The sequence below is a fragment of the Cucurbita pepo genome, chromosome LG04, assembly GCF_002806865.2.
Source record: "Cucurbita pepo subsp. pepo cultivar mu-cu-16 chromosome LG04, ASM280686v2, whole genome shotgun sequence".
Classification (NCBI taxonomy): Eukaryota; Viridiplantae; Streptophyta; class Magnoliopsida; order Cucurbitales; family Cucurbitaceae; genus Cucurbita; species Cucurbita pepo.
Genome location: NC_036641.1, coordinates 3,324,583 through 3,341,073, shown reverse-complemented (window position 1 = coordinate 3,341,073; position 16,491 = coordinate 3,324,583).

Here is a 16,491-nt window from a genome sequence, read left to right as displayed (position 1 = left end):
ATACCTTATGATTATTATGATTCTATTTATTTATAATAATTGCACAAATCATTCTGTTTGTTATAATCACGTATTTTAAATTTTAATTCTTTGCACTCTACTTTGTTATTGATCTTAAATAAAAATAAAATGGTCATAAATCATTATAGAATTAATTCCAATTCAATCTTGAAGATACTATTAGAACGGACAAATATCGTTTCAAGAAACGTTTTCTTTAGTTGAAAATTGCAACGCTCCGATGTTAAAGTAAGGGTAAATTGTATTTTTGTTCTTAATTGTTGGATTGTCTTTTTCGTTTAATTTTGAAATTTAAATTCTCGTTTGGTATGGATATGATTGTTTTATGTTGTTTACATCATCGTAAATTAATGCTAAAAGATCATTGGTGGCCGAAGCTCAACAATTATGAGAGACTAATTATCGAGAAGAATAATCCACCTACTTAGAATATGAGTTAGTTATCTACACGTGTCTAGAATATCCTAAATGAGTATTTACCACAAGCTCATCAACTTGAGGTTGTGATAGATTGCCTAATCTCTTAAAATTCTTAGTCTGTTATGTGGTTGTAGTTTTATGCTAGGATCGCATAACAACGCACGCACTTAACATAGATGAATACAAAGAATAAGATAAAGAAAATGTAAAGAGGAATATTAACTAAAAGTTTATATTGACGACTTCAAAGTATGTAACTAAGAGGGAATATAGAGGAGTATATCTTGAACGGTATATATATGGTTCAGTTTATTTAGCAACTATAATCACCTACCATATATAACTATTTACCATATCACCAGCTTTAACCACCTACTATACATAACTATCTACCATACATATATCTTTAGCTTTAACCACCTACTATGTATAACTATCTACTATATATACTTCTACTTTAACCACTTACTATATAGAACTATCTAGCATCTCTACTTTAACCACTAGTAATCGTTTTCTGATATTTTTTGTATTTGAATGATAGATCGAGTTTCTCACCAACTGTATGACACTCTTACTATTTGTATAAAGAATCGTCTCGTGCTGCTTCTGGCTTAATTCTTCTAGATAGTCTGACCAGTTTCAGCTATTGTCACGTACTTAGCCTCAGTAGATAAAAAAGCAACGCATTTCTGAAACCTAAACATCCAATTCACTATTATTCCATCTATAGTGTAGATATATTCAAATGTGTTCTTGCTAGAGTCTACATCTCAACTCATATCAGCATCCAAGAACCCTTGCATAACTACTTTTCTATTACCATAGCAAAGTGAAGTTGATATATTCAAATGTGTTCTTGCTAGAGTCTACATCTCAACTCATATCAGTATCCAAGAACCCTTGCATAACTACTTTTCTATTACCACAGCAAAGTGAAGTTCCGGATGTACCTTTAAGATATTTCAGAAGTCACAGCTTAGCTTTCCAATATTCTTTCCCTAGGTTTTCTATGTACTTGCTAACAACTCTCACTGCATGTGTTGTATCAGGTCTAGTGCTGTAACGACCCAGATCAGTATCCAAGCACCCTTGCATAACTACTTTTCTATTACCATAGCAAAGTGAAGTTCCGGATGTATCTTTAAGATATTTCAGAAGTCACAGCTTAGCTTTCCAATATTCTTTCCCTAGGTTTTCTATGTACTTGCTAACAACTCTCACTGCATGTGTTGTATCAGGTCTAGTGCTGTAACGACCCAGATCAGTATCCAAGCACCCTTGCATAACTACTTTTCTATTACCATAGCAAAGTGAAGTTCCGGATGTATCTTTAAGATATTTCAGAAGTCACAGCTTAGCTTTCCAATATTCTTTCCCTAGGTTTTCTATGTACTTGCTAACAACTCTCACTGCATGTGTTGTATCAGGTCTAGTGCATGTGTTGTATCAGGTCTAGTGCATGTGTTGTATCAGGTCTAGTGTTGTGTTGTATCAGGTCTAGTGCTGTAACGACCCAGATCCACCGCTAGCAGATATTGTTTTATTTGGGCTTTTTCCCTTTCGGGCTTCCCCTCAAGGCTTTAAAACGTGTCTGCTAGGGGAAGGTTTTCACACCTTTATAAATGGTAGTTTGTTCTCCTCCCCAACCAATGTGGGACATCACAATCCATTCACCGCTAGTAGATATTGTTTTATTTGGGCTTTTTTCTTTTCGGGCTTCCCCTCAAGACTTTAAAACGTGTCTGCTAAGGGAAGGTTTCCACATCTTTATAAATGGTGGTTTGTTCTCCTCCCCAACCAATGTGGGATATCACAATCCACCCCCCTTCGGGGCCCAGCGTCCTCGCTGGCACTCTTTCCTTCCAACAATCGATGTGGGACCGCCCCCAAATCCACCCCCCAACGTCCTTACTGGCACACCGCCTCGTGTCTACCCCCCTTCGGAGAACAGCGAGAAGACTGACACATCGTCCAGTGTCTAGCTCTAATATCATGTGTAACAGCCTAGATCCACCGCTAGCAGATATTGTCCTCTTTGGGCTTTCCCTTTCGGGCTTCCCCTCAAGGCTTTAAAACGTGTCTGCTAGGGGAAGGTTTCCACACCCTTATAAAGGGTGATTTGTTCTCCTCTCCAAACCAATGTGGACATCACAATCCACTCCCCCTTCGGGGCCCAGCGTCCTCGTTGGTACTCGTTCCTTTCTCCAATCGATGTGTGACCCCCGCTAAACCACCCCTCTTTGGGGCCTAGCGTCCTTAACCAATGTGGGACATCACAATCCTCCCCCCCTTCGGGGCCCAGCGTCCTCGTTGACACTCGTTCCTTTCTCCAATCGATGTGTGACCCCCGCTAAATCTACCCCTCTTTGGGGCCTAGCGTCCTTATTAGCACACCGCCTCGTGCCTACCCCCCTTCGAGGAACAGCGAGAAGGTTGACACATCATCTGGTGTCTGGCTCTGATACCATTTGTAACGACCTAGATCCACCATTAGTAGATATTGTTCTCTTTGGGCTTTCCCTTTCGAGCTTCCCCTTAAGGCTTTAAAACACGTCTGTTAGGGGAAGGTTTCCACACCCTTATAAATAGTGTTTTTGTTCTCCTCCTCAACCAATGTGAGACATCACATGCTGCTATGTTCACAACATCAGCCAAAAATGTCTTTGGCAGTCTAGAATGAATCCTCATGTTTTTTGCTCACTCATTCAATGCTATGTTCATCCTTTTTGCAACACCATTTTGTCTTGCCTAATCGAGAATTGTCTTCATTAATCTAATTCTCTCAACTGCCCAAAATGTTTTAAACTCTGACTTGTCGTACTCCTCCATTGTCAGACCTCAGACATTTGATCTTCAAGTCGATCTGTTTTTCATCTTCAGCTTTCCACTTCTTAAAGGTGGCAAACACATCTGACTTTGTTTCAGGAAATAAACTCATACCTTCCTGCTAAAATTATCGATGAAGGTGAAGTAGAACTTTGATCCACCAAGTGATCAAATTGGAGATGGCTCCCAAACGTCTGTATGGACCATTTCCAATCGCACTCTCTTTGGATTTGTGACAGTTTTTGTGAAGCTAACTCGTTTTTGTTTGTCCCATAATACAACTCTACAAAGACCCATATCAACCTATTTTAGGCCTTCTAAAACTCCTTTTACACTCAGTATCTTCATTCCTTTGACGCTCATATGTTCAAGTCTATTGTGTCATAGATTTGAATTGGAAACACCCTCACCAACAACAACTATGTTTATACACCGTGCAGTGGTGTATAAGGTTCCAGATTTTGTGTCACATGCTACCACCATGGCACCCTTCACAATCTGAACTCTATATTAATTTGAACTTTATATTTGATATACACACATGCTACCACCATGGCACCCTTCACAATCTGAACTTTATATTTGATATACACACATGCTACCACCATGGCACCCTTCACAATCTGAACTCTATATTAATTTGAACTTTATATTTGATATATATATATATATATATATATATATGAATTTGAATATTTAAAAAAAATTCTTTAAAACCTTTTAGTCTTACTCTGAGCTAGCAAGGGATCTTATTAACATATAGATTATAAGATCCTATAATACGAAATTAATTTATTAAACTCTTTAATTAATCAATCTTCATTCGTTAACTACAGGTCACTCTATTATAGACTTAGAGTTACACTCTTATGTATTGTGGATAAGTTGTGTTTATTGATATAATCATTACAAGCAAGACGATCTTTCACAAGTTGTTCATAATTACAGTTAGGTCAAAACTCCGTTTTACTCTAGTAAGTACATCTTTCACGTTAAGTACCACTAATTCTTTAATGAACAATTTTTGTATGATCCAATCATAAACTAAGTTTCCAAAATCAACACTTGGAACTAATAATCATCTACTTATATTCCTAGCTTCCTATTTGGTGGGAGGAGTAAATTCAATCTCGTGGAATTATGTTTCCAGCTTCCTATTTGGTCAAGTCCCCAAAACGGTAGGCATATTGAATCGGCTACAAAAGTCATTCTCACCCTTACAAATCAAAGGATAAGCCCTCACAGACTGGAGATCATAACATACTCAGGATTAAGATCGAGTTATATATGATCATTACGTAAAATATTAATCTTCTCAATGAACGGATTTATGAAAAGAGATTAAATATTTAGCGGTCTAGCCTTTCACTCACATATCTCCACATGAACCATTTTGTAATAGCCCAAACATAAATAAAGAAATAAAGAATAAAAATAATTATAAAAATAGTTAAAATTATAATAATAAAAAATAAATTTAATTAATTAATTAATTAAAAAAAAATAAACATTTCCCCATCTCTCTCCACTGACCTCTCATCCCTTCCCACAATTATCTCTCCTCTGCCCAGCTGCACACAAAAAAAAAAAGAAAAAAAAAACAAAAAAAAAAAAGAAAAAAAATTATCTCTCCTCTGCCCAGCTGCACAAAAAAAAAAAAAAAAAAAAAAAACAAAAAAAAAAAAGAAAAAGAAAGAAACAGAAAACAACCATCGTCAAATTTGATGAGAAGTATTTGAACCGATTGCAGATTTAGAGATTTTTGTCAGTTATTACGGTAAAATTCTATCTCAAAACTCCTTTTCGTTTATGCTTATAAGAAATTAATTTAAGATAAAGTCTTCTTTCCTATCTTACCGTATGTAATAATCAGATCCCATGTTCAATTAATTAGATTTTTTTTTTTAGCATCGGAAGTTATAGGAAATAAGGTTAGAATCAATATAATTTTAGCTGGCAGATCCATAAATTGGTAAGATAGTAGCCAAATTAAAATTGGCCATAAATCGGTAAGATAGTAGCCAAATTAAAATTGGCCAATAATATCGATTTACAAAATAAAAATAAATATAGAATTAGAGTAATATCTTATTTACATATGTTTACAAAACTGAGAATCTATTTATAGAATGGGAATGAAAATAATTACCACGAGGGAGGAGGGAAGATTGAAGGAAGATTTGTTAAACACAATTTAAAAATATAACAGTAGATATGAAAGGGCATGAAACTCCATTAAATTCTGTCTAACCGTAAATATCAGAATTTTAACAAGGTAAATTAGAGAAATAATTGTATAGAGTTCAAACTTGAAACTGATATTATGGGCTCACATAGGTTGGCTTGGATTTCAAAGGATGGGATCGAACTTTCAGTAAGGATATATACGTGACAACGACTTAAGCTAGCCAGGTAAGTGACCTTACTATCGGCATGGTTATATTTGATGTTGACACGTGCCCTGTGGTTCTGTACGTGTCATATATATTGATATGTGTGAATTGTCTGTGGATCGATATGCTTTCTATATGTTATGTTATGTTATAATATGTGGTTTGTATGATAATAATTATGGTACGATGTGCTCAAGGATATGTTTAAGATAGGGTACGAGAAGGATGCACAAAACGAAATGTAACGATAGGAGTAAGATACGTTCATGAAACGTTAGAGTTAGGTTACATACCGGAGTGCTATGGATAGGAGAGATTGATGAAAGAATACGGTTAGGTTATGGGTAGAAAGGGATAGGTTTGTGATAGATTGATAGAACGATAGCGTTAGGGTACGTTCTTGTGACGATATGACTAAGGTACGTCACGTAATGATATGTCTGTGATAGGTATAAGAACGTTAAGGCTATGGTAAGTTAGAGAACGATATGACTATGAAGTGTTTACGTTATGACTTGGTTATGATATGATACATTGTATGCTAGATTATTGTGCTTAAGTACGAAATCATGTGAACGTGAATGTATGTTATTTATGCTGCTTAGTTGATGTGATATGAATGCATGTGACGATGTGTGACCCTTGTACGATTATGGCTTGTTGTATGAGTATTGGAATGTAACTGAATGAATTGTATGACATGAAATACGGTAAATTGCATGATACATAACCCCGCTAGGAATATGTATGATATGTAACGAAATGAGAATGAGAATGACATGTAAGCATGAAAACGTGACACGGGGTTATGTTCATTAAATGATGACTGTAGGACTAGTGGGACCTCATGCATATTGTGTGATCATGCATTTGGGGGGATACCCCTATCCCATCACGAGGGTACGGACGCGTACATCCAAATGGCAGGACAACGATCGTTATGCCCTGCATAGCGCTGCCGTGACGGTTTTAGTTTTAACGGGTCCCGGTGGGCCCCCAAAGCATGCCCACCGGCTAGGGACAGTGGCCCAGCGGTGTGCGAACTAGCTGGTGAGCCCATACTCGCACGTATGGGCTGCGTGTAGAGTATATGGTACACGTCCACGATTACCTGTTAGGATTACACCGTAGGGAAAACGAAACGAAACGAAACGAAACGAAACGAAACGAAATGAAACGAAACGAAAGGAAGGTCCCATCATTTTATTGCATGTGATTGTTGCATTTAACCCCAATAGTGGGGTCACTTACTGAGTATTTCTTTAAATACTCAAGCCATGTGCTACTACATTTTTCAGGTTAAGGCAAGGCATTCCTGTACGGCTGACGACGACATCGCAACTCGAGATCATGGCACATGCATAGGATAGTGGTATTTATTTTCTTAGACTTAGGATAGAATAGGATGTTTTAAACTTAAACGCTTATTTATTTTATTTCGGGTCTTTTGTTGTGTCGTTTTAAAGATGTTTTCGAAACACGTAAGTCCATGGCTGTGTTTTTAAGTTAAAGATTATGTTTTATGGAATTTAAATGAAGTCTTCCGCATTCAATGTTTATGGTATGTATACAGTAGCGACCTTAAATTAAGTAGAAAATTTCGGGTCGTAACAGATTTGAATCAAATTATTTATAACAATTACAAGTTGGGCACTATCCTTAGTGGTACTAGGATAAGACACCTATCCTTATCCATATGCCATAGACCATTTAAGTCATTACTTGAACATGATCCTTTTGTACGTCGATCACATATTATTCAAAATTACATTAATAATTTTAGAATTTTCATACTATGGATAATATTAAATTATAAATAAAATAATCAAAATTATTATTAAAAATTAAATAATTAATTTCAAATTAAATAATTAATTTCGAGGTTTTAGTACATAAATTTCAACATGTTTCTCCAATATCTCTCCCTAACTCTCATGCACCTCCATGCTTCAACCAAAGTTGAAATGACGATGCCACTGGTTTTGATCGACACCTAACTCTTTGCCACCATCACTTTGCATGAACAACCACTATCTTCAACTCTTGGCAACACTACGATGATTTCAGGCTCGCCAGCGTCGACGTTTTACAATTGGAGGGTAGATCCACAGTACTTTTGTTTGTGTTCAACAACTTCACTATTCAACAATGTTAGACTGACTTCAATTTTAGTATACTTTTGCAATTTTCAATGGGGTTTGGACCGTTCGATTGGGTGGAGATACCTATTTTGGAGTAGATATCGATTTGAATAATTTTTCTAAGCAATGTTTAGTTATATGCATAGATGTTGTAAAAATGTCAAGACTTTGACATTAAATTTAAGATTTTGTTATTAGGAATAGTGAGATAAGTGACTTTACTCTATTGAATGCCTAGGGTTAGGTGGAGCTTTTATCGTTACTGGGATGTTCATGTTGTTAGGATTGCACAACAACGCACACATTCGATTTAGATGAACACAAAGAACAAGATAGAGAAAATGCAAGGAGAATATTGGCTAAAGGTTTTGTATTGATGACTCCACGTATGTACAGTAAGAGAGAATACAGAGAATACAGAAAGTACATTTTCAAAGTTCTGCCAGAGTATATATATATATATATATATATAGTTCAGTTTATTATATATAACTCTACCAATATAACCATCTACCATATATAACTATCTACCATATATCGCTTTACCGGATATAGCTTTTTACTCTACAAAGCTATTTACTATTTATGACAATTTACTTTATATATTATTTACCATATATAGTTTTACTAGGTATAACGGTTGACTAAACTATAAATAACCAACAGGCTCCATGTTAGGATCGCACAACAACGCACACACTCGATCTAGATGAACACAAAGAACAGGATAGAGAAAAGTGCAAGGAGAACTCTGACTAAAAGGATTTTTCTATTGATGACTTCACGTATATACAGTAAGAGAGAATTACAGAGAATATAAAGTACATTTCAAAGCTCTACCGGACGGGATATATATATATAGTTCAGTTTACTATATATAGCTTTACCAGATTTAACCATCTACTATATATAGTTATTTATCATATATAGCTTTACCGGATATAGCTGTACCAAATATAGTTTTACGGATATAACCGTTGACCAAGCTATAAATAAGCAGCAGGCTCCATAACTTAACAATTCTCCCACTTGGAGACTGATCTAGTCAACCAAGAATTTCATTCTCAAACGACCATGAGCATCTTCACTGCACCATACTAATTGAGGCTTTGCACTACCTCAATATTCCAACATCAACACATTTTGTCAACACGTTTGCTGGATTCTTTGCACCCTCTATCTTCTCAAAACACATCACCATCTTCCATTAACTTGCAAGTGAAATGGTATCGCCTTCCTTGTTTTATCTTTAAATGATAGACCGGGTTCCTCACCCATTGTATGACACTCTGAATATCTCTATAAAGAATCTTTTCATGCTGCTTCTTACCCAATTCTTCCAGATAGTCAGTCATCCATATCGTCTCGTTTCCAGCTTCAGCTATTGCAACGTACTCAACCTCAGTACAACACATTTTTGAAGCCTAGACATCCCATCATCTATTGCTTTCTCCCACTTGGTTGTATCCTCCGACTGTAGAGCCTCATCAAAGATCTCTAGTTCCCTTTCATTAGCAACAAATAGTGTAATGAAGGTACATACATATCTGGTATTCTGATAGTTCTGGATGATCTTCTCAACACCAGTTCAGGTGTCACTTGCTCTATCGCTGGTTCCTCTGCAACAGTCTCAGGAGTTTCTTGAGTATCTACTATAACATCACTAGGTGATTTTGTTCGCAACTCAACCTCAACTCCCACTTGCTTTGTTGTCTTGGAACTTTGCTTCACATCTGGTTTCTGAACAGTAGTCTTAGGAGTTTCATAAGTATCTGCTACAACATCACTAGGTGAGTTTCCCTACAACTCAAGCTCAACTCCCACTTGCTTCGTGGTTTTGGAACCTTGCTCCACATTTGTATGGATCATTTCCAACCACACTTCCTTCAATCACTGACAGTCCTTGTGAAACTAATTCGTTTTTGTTTGCTCATAACGCAGTTCTCACAACGACCCACATTAACAGATTTCAGACCTTCTAAAACAACTTTCGCAACCAGCATCTTCATTCATTTCACGCTCATATGTCCAAGTCTATTGTGTCATAGACTTGAATTTGAAGCACTCTCAGCAACAACAACCATGTTCATACACCCTACAGTGATGTATAAAGTTTCAAATTTTATGTCACGTGCTACCACCATAAAACCCTTCATAATCTTCCACGAACTCTTCCCTAACTCTGTTGCATAACCTGTGTTGTCCAACTGACCAATAGAGATCAGGTTCTTCGTGAGACCAGGAATATATTTGACATCCTTTAATGTCCACTGATTTCCTGCCGGAGTTTTTATGCAGACATCCCCTTTTCCTTGAATCTCAAAATCTTTGTTGTCGACAAGATACATCTTCTCGAAATTTCCAGACTTGAAATTTCGGAACAACTTTTTATTTGGAGACGAATGAAAAGATGCACCTGAATCCAAAATCCAGGATTCAATCAAACTGTCCACGCTGAGGATTAGAGCATCCTCAATGTCTTCTGTTGAATTTATAGAATCATCATCATCTTCAGATTTGTGATTCTGCTTCCTCTTTGGTCTTGTACAATTTATCCGAAAGTGACATTTTTCTCCACAATTCCAACACGTTACGTTTGCTCTATTTGAAGAGATTTTTCTCGATTCTTTGATTTTGACCGTCTTTGTTTGGGTCTTTCGGTTTACTTCTTCCCCATTGGTCAACATTGAGAGTACTACTAGATGAATTTTTAATTTCTCGTTTGCGAATACTTTCGCTAAGAACTACATCTCGAACTTTATCAAACTTCAGTTCATCAAATCCTCAGGAACTGCTGGTTGCAGCAACAACAGTATCCCACAACTCGGGTAAAAATGACATCAAAATCAATGCTTTAATTTCATCTTCGAAATTAATTTCCACTAAACTCAATTGACTTACAATCATATTCAATTCATTAATATGATCAACAACAGATCCATCTTTAGACATTTGTAGATTGAAAAATCTTCGCATCCAATACACCTTGTTCATAATCGACGATTTTTCGTACATATTCGACAGCACCTTCATCAGATCTGACGTTGTCTTCTCCTTGATGATGTTGGACGCCATGTTTCTGGATAACATCAACCCTAATGCTTGTCGATCCTTGAGCTTCCACTGTTCTGTGGTCATGGTATCCGGCTTCACCTCAACAGGGATTCGTGAAGATCTTACTGGTACAGATAATTTTCAATCTGCATCTTCCAGAAACCGAAATCAGATCCATCGAACTTCTCAATTTCAATCTTTGAACTTTCTATCTTCACAGATCGTGGTGAATTTCGCCTAGCTCTTATACCAGTTGTTAGGATTGCACAACAACGCATACACTCGATCTAGATGAACACAAAGAATAAGATAGAGAAAATGTAAAGAGAATATTAGCTAAAGGTTTTCTATTGATGACTCCACGTATGTACAATAAGAGAGAATACAGAAATACATTTTCAAAGTTCTTCCTGAGTAGATATATATATATAGCTTTATCATATATAACATATACTATATATATAACGATGTACATATATAGCTTTACCGGATTTAGCTTTTTTACTATACATAACTCTTTACTATTTATGACAATTTACTTTATGTCATTTACTATATATAGTAGCTTTACTATATATAACGGTTGACTAAACTATAAATAACGGCATACTCCGTAACCTAACACATGTAATTATTTAAAAATAGTAAATTATGAATATTTTAGGACGAGAATGACTATATCTGCGTCATGTATGTTATGATAATAATGTTATGCATGAAAAGCCTTCTATGATGCATCATGGTAATGAGCTGATGCTTTATAGGATGAGACCTCATTAATTTCTTTTGTATAGTTACAAAGATGAAATGTTAAAATACTTTTCTTTCATTCTATAAGTTTTATTTATGCATGAACGTAATGCATATCTAGTGCGATTTAGAATACATGCCTAGTAAAATATGAAAGTGGCGTATGTGGAACCATAAGTAGGTAAATAGGAAAGTGATGCACATAAAATGGAAACCAAAATGCAAGTTTAAACCAAGATTGAGCTATAAATAATAATACTCCCCTTGAATCAAGGCAAATAATAATTATTAAAAAAAAGAAGATCCCTCATAAAATGAAAGACATGTGCATCCAATAATAATAATAAACCTTGAAATTTGAGGAATAAAAAACCCTAATAATGGAACAAATGACCAAATTGGGATAATAAATTTTCATGCAAACTTTCCAAACCCTAAATTAAAAATTATCACAAGAAATCAAGTGCAATCCAACCTAGATTCCACCCATATCCACCCCTTCTCTTTTAATTTGACTAAACATTAGGTTTATTTTTAAAAATATTTTCTTTATGTGCTGCTTCATCTTTCCATTATGTCTAAAAATATCATATTCTTAATTCGAAGAAAATATAACACGTACATTAAAAAGCTAGATTATAATATGATGAACTATATGTTATATAATTCTTATAATATCAGTAAAATTAAATTGAAATCTTTTAAACTTATAATTATATCAATTCTCATGCGTGTATGGACTTCTTTAAAAGTGTAGATATTCTAATAATTCGTTTCGTTTCATTTCCTCGTAAAAATTAAAAAATTATATTTATTAGTTTAAAATTATAATTAAGGCAGCTCCTAAAATGGGTCCATATAAATAATGGAGAGACTTAAAATATACATGTAGTAAGACAATTGTATGAGACAAAAGGGTATTTTTGTAATTTGGAAGAATGACTTTTGGGGACATCAAAGAGACAGAGCTGGGTCGGATTAAACGTGTCGAATGATGATGATTGGAAGTCTCGTGATCCTGTCTCACTTGCCCAACATGCTATCCTGCTCCGCTATCTTGCGCATTTTTATAATATGATTAAATATATCTATTAGTGTTATATAATTTGATTAATTCTAGCTAGATTTAGAATGAATGCTATTTTAATTCTACCAGTTTAAGAGTTCCTTATGGTCTTAATGGTTTAATTCAATGTAATAAATAAAAAAATTATAGGGTTCCAAATGGTGGCGATTTCTTTCTCGTTCTATCGTGGTATAAGATTGTCGGTTACTTTAAATTGATGGCTTTTAGGGATTAGTTTATGAGTCTGCTACAATGAGAATGTACATTTGAAAATTTGGACGTTTTCTAATAATTTACAATTTGTCTTTTCAAATGTCAAATGATGTAGATCTATCGGTCATAATGTAGCATTTCGTTCCATAAAAATACATGTTGCATTATAAAATTATGAGTAATGCTAAAGGCGATGATGCAAACAAATTCAAGGGTAAGAATGTGGAAGGCTAACACGATCTTAGGTAGAGACAATCGTGAATGTGAAGTGCGAGAGAGAATGAATAATGTGGGAGGACAATCAACCAAAAACAAAGGCATGGTGCCATAGAGACAAGCAAGGAGTGAGAGGGTGGGTGCAAGCTAAGGGGGACAAAGTCGACTCGTAGATGGTGAATCACACTTTATTTGGACTTCACAAATCAATTGTGACACTTACTCACACCAACAAATAAGTCAACTGACTCAAACTCGTGTCGTCGTTGGCACGGACAATGTATATTCATGAAAGCATGGAGTCAAAGACATGCATTCCACTTTACCCGAAACTCTTGGACATTTTGCCACGAGTTGCTAGCTTGACACGTTTGTTCGACCATGATCTCAACTTCCTCTTCTCAGTAGTATTCTTCATTGTATCGAAAACCGTGTCACTTTATTACGCTTATTGTCTTTCTCATCATGATGATATGGTTTCAAATTAATCACATTGATAACAAGATGAATTTTCGTTCATGAAGGTAATTGAACCTATATTAGGTCTTGCCGATCTTCTCAATGACTTTGACTACGACCTCATATTTTTGCACCAGACATTATTCCATGTTACCTTAGAATCGAAAATGTTTTGGCCGCAACTTGATCAGAAATTGGTTGCTAGCTTAGGATTCTAGTGACTTGCGTTTTAAATATGCTCATTTCTTTACCTGTGGTATGCTTTTTCTAAGTAAGTGCATACTACTTTAGAAAGTTTGTCTACACCCTTTGGTGAAGTTGTAGGCCTATAGGCTCTTTTCAACATATGGGTAGCCAATGACATGAGACATTAGTGGTTATCTATCGCACATTATAATGACATTTTTCTAGTCCAGGAACTTTGTTGGCCGTTCGAATGATGCAAAAACCCTTCAAGTATCCTGTTGAATATTTTAGTTTCTCCAACCCTTTCGGAGTGATAGATTGAAGAAATATTTAAATTTAATCTCAACAACTTAAACAATTATATCTAGAAGGTTCCAGTAAATCTTGTATATCGATCCTGTGCACAACCCATAGCTTGACAACATTCCTGAAAAAGTAGTTGGGTTGTCATCAAAGTAGAACATGACTTGAGAGCCATAATGAAAGTGGCATACTTTGTAAACTAACCATCACGATAATTTACTTGATTTCTCCAACTTTGGGGAGGTGATTGATGAAGTTGAGATATATATTTTTCCATGATCGTGATGGGACTGAAAGAGGCTCCAACAACCATGCAATCTTTGTTCTTTCTACTTTGCTAGACAAATAAGACAAGTTTTCGTGAATTGCCTAATGTCATCTCAAAGATTTGGTAAGTAATGCCCCAACTTGAGTAGGGCGTAGGTTCGGTGTCATCCATTGTGGCCAAACTCATAGGGTGTCGTGACATTCTTTAAGTAGAAGTCTTATTAAGTTCGCTCAAGAACGAGAAACATACACTTTGTTGCTTTTAGCAAGAAGTAAGTCATTCTCCACCCAAAACTTTCGATTTTTTCCTCTCTAGTTAACTGCATAATGACAACTGTGTCGTTGAGTTAAATTTTCTTTGATGTCATCTCGCATTGTCTCGCATGATGGACAATGCATAATGGAAATTTTGTGCAGGGCACGATGTCAATGCATAGGTCAAGACTCCCATTATTTTTCTTTTGGAATAACATGAGAGCTTTGTATGGAGCTTTTGTCGGCTTGATAAACCCAGTAATCAGTAACTCATTAAGTTATTTCATAGTTTAGTTAGTTCTAGTGGGGTCATGTGATATGTGTTCTTGACAGACAGTCCCGCCTTCAATAACAGTTTAATCTCGTGGTCTATACCTCTGCGTGGAGGTAAGGTCTTCGACAAAGTATCTAGCAAGCATCACGATACCTTTCTAGCACCGGTTGCATTTTAGTAAGAGCTAAGTCAATCAAACTTCTAGTTTAAACTACAAGAATGACCCTGTGTTAAAGGAGAAACTTCATCTCAACACAACATAAAAATTGTCCATCTTGACGATTAATAAGTTAGTATGTCGGCTCCAAGCTCCCAACTCCATGATGGTCCTCTTTGCCCCCGTAATTTTTTTTTTTTTTTTGGTCTTCTGTGATCGGCTGCATCTCGATTTCTTCATTTAAAACTTTCTCTCTAATGGAATGGTAGTGCATCTCCACATGATTTGTTTTACATGAAATATCGAATTTTTTGTTAGGCGAATTGCAAATTGGTTATCGCAATAGAGTGGTATTGGATAGCCAATTTTTTTTTGTGTCAATCTTCCATCAAGAGTTTCAGCCATGTACTTTCTTGACCTGCTCCAACTGCTGCTCTGTACTCTGCTTCTCTAGTTGACAATGATACGGTTGATTGTCTTTTACTACACCAAGAAGTTGTTATTGAACTGAGCTTGACCACATATCTGGTGCTTGATCTTCGGGTATCATGATGTCCTGCATAGTCAACATCACAGTATCTAGCTAGCTTGCATTCTTTGCTTCTTTTGTACAACTAATCGTAATTGATTGTACCTTTGACATATCTCATGGTTCGTTGAGACGAATCTAAATGAAGATTTTTCGGACTTTGCATATATTGACTAATGAATCCAACTTCATTTTCAAATCCATTTGATTGGTTCATGTAGATCTCTTGGTCCAACTCTCCATGCAATAATACATTCTTCATATCCATCTGTCAAAATTTCTAATCTTTATTTACCACAAGTGCGGGAGGAAACTGCATAACATAACAATGATCTTCGCGACTAGACTAAAAGTTTCATCATATTCTAGTCCATATTGTTGAGAGATTCTTGGGACTACAAAATGAGCTACATATCTCTCAATTGAATCTTTATTTACCACAAGTGCGGGAGGAAACTGCATAACAATGATCTTTGCGACTAGACTAAAAGTTTCATCATATTCTAGTCCATATTGTTGAGAGATTCTTGGGACTACGGAATGAGCTTCATATCTCTCAATTGATCCATCTAAGGTACACTTTATTTTGTAAATCCACTTGCAAAAGGTGGATTTGACATTTCCGTGCTGACACTAGTTCCCAAGTTTGATTTGAAAGCTATAAAATCTTTCTCCATTGCCTGTTGCAAAGCCATATTGTGTGATGCTTCTACAGACGTCTCTGGCTCTTCAACTTCATCTTCTACAATAATTGCGTCGGCATACTTTGTATTTGACTTTTGGATTATTTCTGATTCTCTAAGTTGAGGTGCCATTTTGTTTTCACCAGGTTCGCTTGGTTGAGTCACTTCTTGCTCATCAACATCAGTAACACTCAAATCCCCAGGCACATTAGCATGTAAGCAAATGTGTACAATTTGCTCCACCGTCTTCTGTGGAAGAATTTCTTCAGTGTTTT